Raw genomic sequence first — 14,202 nt, forward strand, 5'->3', positions numbered from 1 at the left:
TATCTCCCAAGATCCAACATTCTAAGGAAGGAAAACAGGTATTTAAAAGTCTGAGTGGTAAAAATTCTTGGGGAAGGAGGGGAGAGAGAAGCAAAGAACTTTCAGGCAGGAGGAGGGGCAGTGAGAAGCTGGAAAGGATCACTGTGCTAGGAGATTTGCAGAGCTGGTGATTTGTAAGCCTACAAAGATGACAAATAGGTGATGGTCTGGAGTTTGCAGGGGGGAAAGTATTCAGTTCCACAAAGGGAATGAGTCACTGTACAAAAGGAAAGTTGACAGTCTTTTTAATGAAGGCAACCTATTTTTATTTTCTTTTTATTGCATGTGGTACCACTCAACTCATTTGGGGTCATTTGTAACATTAATATATTAGCTCATAACGTGCCCACATTTCACCAAATTTGGGAAGAGAGACATTTGTCTAAGTCAGGAATTTTCTCTTTTGTATGCTAAAGGTGAGGCTGGAGCAATCGGATTTGTAACATGGGATTCAAGGTCATGTCAAGCTACCCAGGAAGCCAGGCACCTCTGCTTGATGTCACATCCTTGAGCTAAACTTTGGGCAGACCTTCTGGCTGTGGTGCCAGGACAAGGCATGGTAATGGCTGTGACCTCCGTTGGAAGTAGGGCAGAGGGTTGAGCTTAGCAGCTGACTGCCCTTTCTATCACATCTCTACTTCAGGAGAGTGTACAGCGACTTGGGGTCACTAGGCGTGTGTCCAATTTCTTGCTGAACTATTTTGAGGCTTTGGAGGTCTTCCTGTGTCAAGCTTCACTCCAGAGAGGGTAAAACAAGAAAAAACTCTCTTTCTGTTGAGATAGAGATATTCAGTTCCAACATTAGAAAGGGGTTTTTGAATTCAGAGATTTAAGAAATGTCAACATGGCTTGTAGAAGAATTTGCAAGTCTTCTAGTCAGGGTGTAAGTAGTGAGAAACATAGAAGAAAGAGGAGCAGAGTTTCACCAATGTTGAGATCAAAAAAGGGCAGGAGGCATTTTTATTCGGTTTATCATAGACTCCTCAGAGCCTTGCACAGAGAGTAGCACACAGCAGGTGCTCAGTAGATAGAGAATAAATGGTGTCCGACAGCCCCTTCTGTTTCAGATTTCTAGAACAGATCTGTTGAGGACTTTTTGTTAAATTGAAGTATAATTGACATATAATATCATTGTAGTTTTGTATGTGTTCATCATAGTGATTTGATATTTGTATACATTGAGAATTCCTAAAGTCACCATCTGGTAAGCAAGCCTATTACAGAGAGCATGAGACAGTGGGTCTTATGGAATACAAGAGACACTTGGTCCTTTGCTTTGCCTCAGCCCCCAGGTTCATTGCCACAGTTAGAATAGAGTAAAGAAAGCCAGTTTCTGGACCCATGAATCCCTTTTGCCTACCCTGTTCCCCTGTACATCAGCTAGACTCTGGTGTCTTTCCCCAGGGCCGTGACTCCATCTCATGGGCAATCTGCCAATTCTCTTCAGTTATCTTTGTTCTCAGCATTCCATTATAGAATGTTCAAACTTAGAAATGTGTTGAAAGAATTTTATAGTGAACACCCATATACATACCACATAGTTTCTTCACCTGACGCTTTACTGTATTTGCTTTAGCATACATTAATTCTCTATCCATTCCTCTTTCCATCCTGCTGCTCATTTAATTATTTTTGCTATTACATTCCCAAGTAAATTGCAGGCATTAATACATTCCCCAAAGTACTTCAGTGTGATTAACCAGAGTTCAAAATCTGTTTACAATTCCTTTATTTCTTTTCGGATGAAAATCGTGTACAGTGCAATGCAAAAAATGTCAGTATATCATTTGATGAGTTCCTATAAATGCACACATCTGTGCAACCCAGACCCTATCAAGAAGGGATGGAACACTGACCATCACCCTAGAAAGTTTCCCATGTCCTTTCCCAGCAAACTCCTGCCTTAACACTCCTAGAGAGATCCAATATTCTCATGTTTTCACCATTGATCAATTTTGCCTATTCTAGTACTTCATATAAATAAAATTGTACAATTTGTATACTTTTGTGGAATTTCTGTTCACTCAGCATGTTTTGGGGATTCATCCATCCATGTTGTTGGTTTCTTTTCATTGATGAATAGTATCTGTATGAAAATGTCACGGTTTATCTAGGCTCCTATTAATGGACACCTGGTCCTCCAGTTTGGGGCTATTATGAATAAAGCTAATATGAACATTTTTGCACACACTTTTTGTGGACATGTGTTTTTGTATCCCTTTAGTAAATACCTAGGAGTAGAATTGCTGGGTCTTAGAAAGGAGATGTATTTAATTTATATGAAACTGGAAGATCTTTTTCAATGTTTTTGACCATTTTCCCCTCCTACCAACCATGTACGTTTACATTTTTCTGACAATATTTGGTGCTGTCAGTCTAATTTTAGCCATGCTGGTAAGTGTGGAATGGTACTTCATAGTGGTTCAATTTGCATGTCCTTGATGACTAAAGACATTGAACATTTTTTCACTTGCTTATTGGCCATTAATTTACCATCTTTTGTGCAGTGTCTGTTCAAATCTTTTGACCATTTTTAAATTGAGTTGTTTGTCATTGTATTATTGAGTTTTAGGAGTACTTAGTATATTCAGAACACAAATTCTTTGTCAGACATGCTTTGCAGATATCTTCTCCAGCCCTGTGGCTTGCCAACACATTTTATTAATGACATTTCTTCTGATGAACAGAGACTTAATTTTGATTAAGTGTAATTTTTTTTTTTTTGGCTTTTGTCTTCTCCCAAGTCATGAAGATAATCTCCTTTGTCAAAAATAAAGTAAATGTCTAAGTATGGGTCTATCTCTGGGCTCTTTATTCTGGTCTATCCATCTGTTTGTAGATCCTTGTGCCAGCATTGCACTGTCTTCATTATTGTAGCTTTAGTGTAAGTCTTGAAGTCAAGTAGTGTTAAGTCTACACCTTTGACTTCTTTTTTCAAAACTTCTTTGAATGCTCTAAATTCCTTACATTTCTATAGAAATTTTAGAATCAGCTTGTCAATTTTGACTAAAAAGCATATTACGATTGTAATGAATCCATAGGTCAATTTGGTAATTGCCATCTTAACAATACTGAATCGTTCAATCCGTTAACTTAGCGTATCTCTCCATTTATTTACATCTTCAATTTCTCTCAGCATTGTTTTCTTGATTTTCTCTTTGTCATTGATTTTCAGCAGTTTGATTATGATATGCCTGAATGTTTTTATCTTTGTTTTGTTCGGTTGGGTTTTGATATTAATCTTTCTTGGCATTTATTGAGGTTTTAGAGTCCATAAATATTTGTCTTTTTCCAAATTTATAAACTTTTCACCCATTATTTATTCAGATACTTTTCTATGTTCTTTCTCTCCTCTCCTTCTGGGACTCCAATTATAGGTATATAAGACATTCTGATACTGTTTCAAAGATCTATGAGTCTCTGCACATTTATTATATCTCTGTTCAGTTTGAATCATTTCTGATGATCTATCTTCTAGTTCACTGACTTTTTCTTCTTCTTTTTTTTTTTTTTTTTGCGGTACGCGGGCCCCTCACCGCCACAGCCCCTCCCGTCATGGGGCACAGGCTCTGGACGCGCAGGCCCAGCGGCCACGGCTCACAGGCTCACGGGCTCACAGGCTCAGCCGCTCCGCGGCACGTGGGATCCCCCCAAACCGGGGCACAAACCCCCGTCCCCTGCATCGGCAGGCGGACTCTCAACCACTGCGCCACCAGGGAAGCCCTGACTTTTTCTTCTTTCATTTCCCTTGTGCTTTTAAGCACACTTATTGAATTTTTATTTCAGATATTTATTTTTCAGTTCTTATGTTTTCATTTGACTATTTTAAAATAATTTATATTTATCTGCTAAGGTTTTCTATATTTTCATTCATATGGACATATTTTCCTTTACATACTTGAGCATAGTTACAATAACATCTTTAAAATTTTTGTCTGCTAATTCCATCATCTAAGTCATCTTAGAGTTGGACTCTGTTGATTGTGTTTTCTTTTCAAAATCTGTTTTGTTGTATGTCGCATAATTTTGGAGTGTATCTTGGTCATTATGAAGGATATATTGTAAAAAGTCTGGATTCTATTATGCTGTTCTAGTGAGTATTGACTTTTCTTTATTCAAACCTTTAGAGTAGCTGAACTCAAATTACAAAACCCTATCTCCCCAGTAGCAGCTGGAATTTCAGTTCAGCTCTTTTAGCTGTATCTGGGACTCTTAAAGTCTGCCTCTTACATATGTGGTTTGGGGTCAGCCATAGATCTGGGCAGAGTTTATTCATAGAATGTAGGGCTTCCCTTCTGCCCTGCATGTCACAGAGAGGGCCCTATTCTTAGGCTAAAAGTTGTAAATCAGGAAACTTACCCTATGCCATTCTCTTCTTCCAATGGTTCAGTCTCCTCTGGTTTTTGCCTGTTTTTTTCTCTCCAGTACCTTCAACTAGGTGTTCTTATATTTTGCCCAGAGTTTATATGTTATCTACAAGATGTGTGGTCCAAGAGGAGCTACTTGGCCATACCAGAAGGTTTCAATTACCTTTTGAGTCATCTAGTTTACTTTCAACAAGATAATTCATAGCTCTTTCCTGGGATACAATTTATGTTTTATTTCAAGCACCACCTCAGATTGATCGGTTATGTTGAAGTGGATACTGAGCTTCAGCAGAAAAGGGTGAGATAATCAATAAGCAATGTCTGCCTTGGACAAAGGAGAGAAAATGTAAGCTGGGTATTTGTAATTTCTGTTATGGTTACTTACAAAACAATATAATACTCAGCTGTTTGTACCTACTAGAACATCTTCTTGAAGTCTGTATTTGCTTGTTTGATGGTTAATCTTCCCCATTAGATGTAGACTTCATGAGAGCAGGGATTGTGCTTGTAAAATTCACTCTTAAACGTTCAGTGTCTATCATGTGGAATACAGCAGGCTCTCAATAAATATCTGCTGAGTGAGTGAGAATAGTGTCTGATCAGGACCCATTCCAACTTGGTACAAGTTATCATCAGTGATCTATCTCTGAAAAAATTAAACAATTTTAGGAATACCTAATCCAGTTTCATTTTCATTTTAGTCTTATTTTTAAAATTATATAATCAATGTGGAGAAGCAAATAGAGAACACACTTTAGCAAAAATAAAATAAATCAAATAACCCCATTTTTCGCCTCACAGACATAACCATTTTTGGAACTTTTTTTCACATAGCTTTTTATTATCCTTCAATTTTGTTTCTCAGCCTTGGGTGCATATTCTAATTATCCGTGCATCTTTGAAAAGTCATAATGTTCATGCCACATCCCAGACCAATTAAATCACATTCTCAAGGATTCGGACCCAGGCATTAGTATAGTTCTTAATTTCCAAGATGATGCCAGTATGCAATCATGAAGACCCAAAGATGTCCCAGCTAAGACTAAGAGAGGTTTTTCAGATGTTATTTTCTGTATCCTACATGATACAGTCCGTGCCCTCCAGGAGACTTCAAAGAAAGCAAAACTTCAAGTAATTAAATATGAAACAATTAGAAATCAAAAGGACACCAAAGATACATAATCAAGTGCTAAACTGCATAGAAGCTGAGTTAAATGTGCCAGAATAGACATTCCTGAGTGAGATCAGAAGTGGACTCACCTGTACTTCTTACTCCTGGGCAGGCAGCCCAGTTACATTGAGGGAGTCTCCTTCCCTCTATGAAGGTTTGGTGAAATGGGCACAGTGACATGTTAGAATGATAGATGATGCTGATTCTACTGCTCTCTTCTTTGAAATTTTCTGCTTTATAGAATCCTAAGTCCCCAGGTTCCTGGCTTCCACCCTCTCTGTGGGAAAGCACTTTTTTTTTTTTTTTTTTTTTAGTTTCTTCTGTCTTTGTATTTTTTTTAACTTTTTTAAAATTAATTTTTATTGGAGTATAGTTGCTTTACGATGTTGTGTTAGCTTCTACTGCACAGTGTGGGAATGAGTTTCAATTCTTTAACTGACTTCAGAATTTGAGAAGACCAACCCTCAACCAGAGAATCTTCTGTGGAAAATGCCATGGCTGACCAGGTACCCTGCCCCTCTGGAGTGGAACCCAGATAAGTTGGGCATAAACATCTATCCCCACCCTATTTCTCCAGCTTGCCCTAGGGGAACTGATCAACAACCAAGCATAGACCCTTGTTCTTGATCCAGGTGGTATAAGAGAATCTGCTGGGAGATTGTAAAATACCTATTCTTAAGCCCTGCCCCAGAGCAATTACGTAGAATCTCTGGGTGATGGTATCCAGGCATTGGTACTTTTGCAAAGGCTCCCCAGGAAATTAAGATGTGAGAAATATTGGTGAGGTAACTTCGTGGTCCATTCTCATGGGTTGTGGGTGGATCTGAAATCTCCCTTCCTGCTACTCCTAGAGGCAGCCAGGCCTTATGTTAAATAAGCTAGGGTTTGAATCCCTGCTTTGCCATGTATTGGTTGTGTGATATTGGCTAACTCACTGAACAGCTCTGACATTCCATTAGTCAATGGTAAAAGAGGCAAAGTAATAGTTCCTACCAATGAGATTCCACAAGACACCACATATAAGCATTTGGTCCACACTGTACCTAATAAACGTCTGCTTCCTTCCTTTCCTGTACCTACCAGCCCCACCCTGCCTTAACATTGCAATAAGAGCTACAGGCAGCTCTGGCTTGGTTTTTTGCTATTTCTCCTTGATTTGACCGTGGCCACTGCATCAGTCTGGATTTTCAGCCCTTGTCCCTGGATCTGGCATTCTGATCCAGGCTCTTTAACTTGATCCGGCTCTTCTTTCCTGCCTTGCAGGTTCCAGGCCCAGTTGCCAACACCTGTTTCTGTTGCTCAGCCCTAAGCCCCAAAGTGATGGTTTCTAAAAGTAACTGGCCCCATGTAGCTCCAGCTGACTTTTAGCACTGGGAGGGGGTGGGGCTAATTTTAGACTTGTCCTGGACTAAAGTCTGAGAAAAAAAAGCAAGGCCATGCCAATCCAACTTACCCTCTCCACCGCCCAACACTCAGTATGTGGGTTGGAGTTTACAAAAAAGTTTGAGGAGATGTTGCCACAGGGTTTGTGTGTCTGCATCCTACCAGGCACCTTTTATGAAAATATAATACATGAAACCATTTGCCTCAAAATCTATTTGGATTTGAGCCTCAGGGGTTGTGCTGAGTGGGAGTAACCACAATGTAAACCAGAGTTTTTGATATGCTAATGCTTGTTCTGAGCTGGGATGGATTGTTTTCTGCCCCCCGGGGTACAGAACCAGGCAGGTGTGAACAGGGCCCTGGACCTGAGAGCCTGCAGGAAAGAGGTTTATGAGAGAAAAGACAGAAGCGGTTACTCATTTATTTGTGTTTTAGAGAAACTGAGAAACAAATAGGATGAAGCAGCACGGCGACAGAAAGCCCTGATTGAGAGAAGTAAGGATGACTTGGCAGCTCCTAGAACAGGCCTGGCCCAGAGAAGGCTTTTAATGACCACTTGCTGCATGAGTGTGGAGTGAAAGACTTCTGAGGTGGAGAAAAAGAGAGGCTTTGGGGATGCCCAGTGAGTAGCTCATGCTTTGGAAGGAAGGGCAACCAGTTCCGAGCAAACTGGGTATCAAAGGACTGTCCAGGGGACCCACAGCATCAGAAGGGATTTGTGGTCTCTGGGTCAAGAGGAAATGAGAGAGGAAATTAACTCTTACAGGGTCTGGCCCATAGACTAACAACAAAGAAGTGTTGAGGTCCCCCAGGGTTAAGAGATAAAGAAGACAGAGAAGATTAATGAAAAGAGTAGGGCCTTTAGAGTGAGTCAAACTACTGATAGTTTCCCCACTCCATCACTTAATGCTGTGTGATGTTATGCAAATTACTTAACTACTCTGAGCCACAGTTTCTCCGTATATTTATCAAACATTTGCCAACAGATATTTATTGAACATTCACCAACAATTTACTGAGCATCTATTACACGAGCCAGAAAGTTGGATACTGTGGCGAACAGACCCGTTTCTTGTCCAGATGCATCTAACAATCTGGTAGGGAAGGCAGACAAGAGAACAGGACAAGACAAAGGCAGATGGTGCTAAGTGCTGTGAAGAAAGTAAACAGGGTAAAGGATGGAGAGTCATTTAGAGAGGGATAAGGTAAGCATCCGTGAGGAGGGGTCTTGGAACTGAGCTCCGAATGGTGGGAAGAGCCGACCCTGCAGAAGAACCCTCTAGGCGGAAGGAAGAGCCCGTGCAAAGACCCCCAAACAGCAGTGAGCTGGACAGGTCTACAGAACAGCAAGGATGTTCTGTAGACCTGTGGATGGGGAATAGTGAGCCAAGAGGAGGTGGACTGAGGTCAGGTGAGAGAGAGGCGGGAAGGCACAGGGCCTTGAGAAGGAGTCTGAATTTTGTAAGAGGAGAATAGCTCCCATTTCCGGGAGCATGACAGGCAGGGCTGAAGCTGCTCCAGTGGAGGACACAGTGCAGGGCAGACTCTGAGGGCAGAGGCTGTGAAGAAGTGTGTGTTAAAGAGGTGCTGGTGGGACTTGAGATCCTTAGAATGCCTCCTGGATGTCAGCTGGAGCTGAATAGGTAGGAATCCCCGCCAGAGACAAAAAACATTTGCAATCTTGTCTAAGACAGAACGTTTTTTCTTTTTTTTGGCCTCTCAGTATGCCTTGTGGGATCTTAGTTCCCCGGGCCCTAGGCAGTGAAAGCGTTGAGTCCTAACCACTGGACCACCAGGGAATTCCCAGAATCTTTTTGATTAATATAATTCAAAATCTAGTTCTGGGAAGAAATGAGTGCTCCTGATAAAATCTTTAACTAATCAATTTTCTGATCAACTTTAACTAGATTAAACTTTGTTCTGGGAATCTAATCACCTAACCTCCTACTTGCCAATTGTCTTAATGTTTAACCAGATAATCTTTCTTTTCTTGTTGTATGTAGTCCAATAATGATGTAGCTATTCTCTTCTCCTAAAAAAAACCAAAACCCTACCAAAAGTGAATCTTTGAATTCGTCAACTGGAGGTCTTTTCACCTGCCACAAGTTTGTAGTAAAACATTTACCTGTGCTTTCAATGACATTTTCTGAAAAGTTGTCTGTAACACCCTGGTGTGGTAGCCAGTAGACGTGTGAAGACTTCTTCAAGTTTTCTGTGAGCCCGTGGCCCTTTCGCCCCCTGAGCTCCTTCTTGTAGCTCCTGTGCTGTCTCTGGCTGCACATGCCTTAGCTGTGAGACTTCTGCTAAAATCCAGCTCCTATGAGCCCTTGTGATTTGGTGAGGAGCGAGAGGAAGGCGATTATGCACTGAATTGTGTCCCCCTCATTATGAAGTGCTGGGGTCCTAACTCCAGCACCTCATAACGCCATCTCATCTGGAGGTAAATTCTTTACAGAGATCATCAAGTTAAAACGAAGTCATTAAGGTGGGCCCTAATCTAATATGACTAGCTTCCTTGTAAAAAGGGGAAATTTGGAGGCAGACTTATACCCAAGGAGAACCATGTGAAGATGAAGGCAGAGATCAGGGTGATGCTTCTACAAGCTAGGTACACCAAAGATTTCCAGCAAATCACCAGAAGCTAGGGGAAAAGCATGGAACAGCTCACGGCCCCCTGAAGGAACCAACCTTGCCGACACCTTGGGTTTCGAAATTCTAGCCTCCAGAGCTGTGAGACAATGCACTTCTGTTTAAGCCACCCAGTATGTGGTACTTTGTTATGGCAGCACTAGCAAACTAATAGGAGGACTTTAAAGGGAACATTTATAAAACATGATTCTCAAAGACTCCTTCAGCATCCCCAGCATGGAGTAGCACAGAATCTTTGACCTACCTTGTCCTAGCCTCTCTCTTTCTTTCCGACTCTTTCTCCATCTCCCTTATACTCTCCTCCCAACTCCACCCCTTCTCCCTCTTTCTTCTCTGGTCTCCTCAGAAAAAAAACAAAATTTCTTTTCTTATATCATGCATAAGGGTCTCGCGCCTACCTGAAATAACTTATCAAATTTTAAACTAAATTTTGTATACAATTATAATAAATGCCCACAATCTTTAAGGTAAAGCTTGATGAAGCCCAGCTTTCCTGCTGAGGCTTCCTTCCTTCCCCCCCATACCCCGACAGTGGATCCTAGACACTCAGTACCATGTCCTTCAGAGCTGCCACTTCCCAACCTTTGAGGTTCTCCATTCATCCAGAGAGGCCCTTTTCATTTTAATCACCCAAGGAAAACATGCTGAAGATATTTTTTTTTTATGTGGGGAATTAACAAAGATTAAGGTATCTTTCCATTGCTTTTTTTCAGCTCCTGACTTCATGTTGACATGGGAGCAGAGAGTGCCTCTGGATTTTTGTCCTCTCTTCTTACTCCTGAGGGTGGCTCTCACCGCCCAGACTTCTAGGAGGGAATGATGACCCTTCTCTGTAAAGGCTCTTTTCCTCAGCACTGGTTCTGTGAGGTAATTAGAGCAGAAAAATGGGTGTTGCATGGGTTGAGTTAAATTTGACACAGAGCTAGACCTTGAGAGTTAGCATACAAGGAGAAAATTGCATAGAATTCAAAATTGCATAGAAAGTCTCTTATAAACTATCATTTTGGAGACTGAAATGCTATTTTTCAGTAAGTCCAACACAACCGTTGCATCCTATACAGAAGTAAACTGCCATTCCTTCAGATGAAGTAGCTGCCTTTTAGACAGACAAGTATTGTACTGTGTCATTTTATCTAGCATCACATTTAGAATGGCAAGTATCTCAAACTGAAGCTGACTGAGGGAGCCTGATATTCATGGCTGCCATCTCACATTCCTTCTGGAGCACATTTATTACGCAGACTGGTTTATTAAGCAGAATTGCCCACAGTATTTAAATGGTTGTTCTGTCTCTTGAACCCCAAGTTCATAGGGTTTGATTTGCTTCATAATGAGCCTTCACCATATAGTAATTCAGATAAATTTTTATCATCTTAAAAACCCATTCAGAGGGCTTCCCTGGTGGCGCAGTGGCTGAGAGTCCACCTGCCGATGCAGGGGACACGGGTTCGTGCCCCTGTCCGGGAAGATCCTACATGCCGCGGAGCGGCTAGGCCCGTGAGCCATGGCCGCTGAGTCTGCGCGTCCGGAGCCTGTGCTCCGCAATGAGAGAGGCCACAACGGTGAGAGGCCCGCGTAACGGAAAAAAAAAAAAAAAAAAAAAACATTCAGAATTTGTCTTTAGGTGAAAATCACCTTTAAGCGGAATTTTGTTTAAAAAGGAGGAATAACTGACTTTACTTTCAGTGGTGTCAGCTGCATCAGACTGATTTGCAAGAGACTAAACCTCCCACTGACAAACAAACAAACAACAGAAGGGCTATACTTTAAAAACAGCTGAAGGAATTAGAGTGTTACCGTGGAAGCCAGGACTTGAGGGGACAAGGTCTCTGAGTGAAGAGGAAACTCTGTTTGAGGTGAGCCTGATATTTTACCCTCTCCTCAAGAGATTTGCCAGCTCATAATTAGTTTAGGTTGAGAGACTGAGAAGCCAAGCAGAAAGCAATGCAGTGGTTAAGCAGAGCTTTGAGCATAAATTGAAGTTCAGGACAACCAAGGGAGCCAGGATAGAAGGACCAAGAGAGAAAGGAGCACAGTGAAGTGATTTTGACAATCTGAGATGCTTTTCTCCTCAAAGCATTTGTCTATTCATAAGTTGCATGGTGTCATGCTGATTAGCCAAGCAGAAAGCATCAGATAAGAGGCTGAGAACTTAGGCAGGCTTCAGCCACCTCAGCATGGTAAGGAGAGGGAACCTGGGAATGTTAGGCTTGCATTTGTCGTTTTGAGAGCTGTGCCCCAGAAATAAGGGCAAATATGAAAGAGACTCAGTGTTACAAAAATTGAAATCAGTTCAATTCCCATTTGGACTGCCTTGGAGAAGTAATTTGGGCTGTAAATTTACAGTAGGTGACTGTTGCCCACTGACCTCTGGTTACAAAACTAAGCAGAGGCTCTCAGGCAGCCCTAGAAGGCAGCCCTTTGCAGGAATTCTGATAGAATGGCTGTGCTCGTCCCCAAGTTCAGCAGCACCTGCCCCTGTTTAGGTACCACTCGGAGTGTGATATGAAAAGAGGTTGTAAGATGTTTATTTGTCCTCAAGGCATTTGCCATCTATGGGGTGGAGGAGTGGGGGTGGGGAGGGGAGGAGACCAACCAAAGAGTGTGACAAGTGCTATGAAAGAATGAATTAAAAAGATGTCCTGGGAGCTTAGGGGATGAGGCACGTAATCTACTCTTGAAGTATGTGTGTTGTGGGCAGGAGAGGAGAGGCTTCCCCAAGAAATTGACACCTCAGCTGAGTCCAAAGGACCAGTAGGATTTTCCCAGATGAAGAAGGTGAAGGGTAATAAAAGCAGGAGGATAACATGTGCAAAGAGAAAGAGAGCATGACTTGTCCAGCAAACAGCAAGTAATTCCGTCTGATGAACTTACACAGTACCACGAGGGGAGAATCAAGAGGGAAAGCTGGAGAGAGAGGCAGGAACCAGATCATGAACCAGAAGTTAAGGAGAACCTCAAGCCATGCTCAGCAATTTTAAGTCTACTTGAAACGGTACACTTACCTAAGGCAGTGCAGCACAAGACCACATCACTTTGTTCCTTCTAGAAGCAGTGTTTATCTCATATGATGAACTCTAATTGCTAAGTGCACGTCGTTTTTTTTTTTTTTTTTGCGGTACGCGGGCCTCTCACTGCTGTGGCCTCTCCCATTGAGGAGCACAGGCTCCGGACGCACAGGCTCAGCGGCCATGGCTCACGGGCCCAGCCGCTCTGCGGCATGTGGGATCCTCCCGGACGGGGGCACGAACCTGTGTCCCCTGCATCGGCAGGCGGACTCTCAACCACTGCGCCACCAGGGAAGCCTAGTGCACATGTCTTTGATGAATAAACTGATCAATAAAAAGGCTAATATTGCAGTACAGGTGGCATGTTATCATGGTTTGAATTGGTGAGCGGCCTTGTAAAGAGAACAGATATGAAAGATATTTGAGAGCTGGACCTGGCTGATTGGCCTTCGTGAGTGAGGGCGAGGAAGGAGTTAAGGATGACACTTAGGTTTCTAGCTTGGGCAATTAGACTAATTTTCTTAGGAAAAATAATTTTAGTCAGTGCCTTATTTATCTGCCTTCTAGAGTGAAAGCATCTTAGATGAAGAAATCCAAAACCACAAAAATATATTGAATACTGGCTACTTGTCAGGCACCTCTGTTATTCCATTCATTCCTCACAACAACCCGAAGAGGTTAGTACTATTATATTTTACCATTTGAAAGATAAGAAAACCTGTTCTAGAGCCCCCAAATTATAAACGGATGACTTAGAATTTGAGTCCAAGTGTACCTTACCCTAGAACCCGAACTCTTAATATTAAGCTTTTTTAGGCGATCGTACTTGGATTTGAACATTAAGCTGCTTTGAGTTTGTTCTTGATTCCACCCAATTTGGCGTGACTCATAGAGCTGACCCCCACAAGTGATAGAATCGGTGTTTGTAGATCCTCTTACTCTGGGAGCCTTGGATGCTGTGTAGACGGAAACTGTGCCAGTGGTTAAGGGGGCTGAGGCCTGAGAATGGAAATCCAGGGGTCTGGGGCTGGTTCTTAGCCCCCTCCCCTCTGTGGGTCCCATCTGGGGAGGCTCAGAAACAGGAGCTCTGCCCAGCCTTTTAGCATTTTCATTGCCATGAAAACCAATTAGTGTCAGCTGGGTGCAGGTGCTGTTCCCGGGACTGTGACCATGAACAGCACTCAGCAGCATATGCACAGGGAACTCATTACACTGGCACTTCCGTCCCATCCCTCTTCCTCCAGATAGGGACCCAGAAACGCTCTATTGCATCCCTCTCTGAAAGGACAGCAGCCCCCTTCTCTCCCTAGCCCTCCAATGGCAGACAGGCACATTTTAATCAGTATGGCCTACGACTCCCAGATTGCCTTCAGACTCCTCCTGGATTCATTGGCTGGGTCTCTGGGCCCAAACCAGGCAGTGACCCTAATGATCCTGATAATAATCATTCCCATAATCACAGCTTAGAATCTGCAGAACACCTTCACTTGGATGAGCTCCTGTCATCTTCACCGCAGGGCAGGGTGGGTATTATCATTGCCCTTGCAGCGGAGGAAACCAAGACGGAGTGGTGAAATGACACTGG

Source organism: Kogia breviceps, chromosome 7, assembly GCF_026419965.1.
Source record: "Kogia breviceps isolate mKogBre1 chromosome 7, mKogBre1 haplotype 1, whole genome shotgun sequence".
NCBI lineage: Eukaryota > Metazoa > Chordata > Mammalia > Artiodactyla > Physeteridae > Kogia > Kogia breviceps.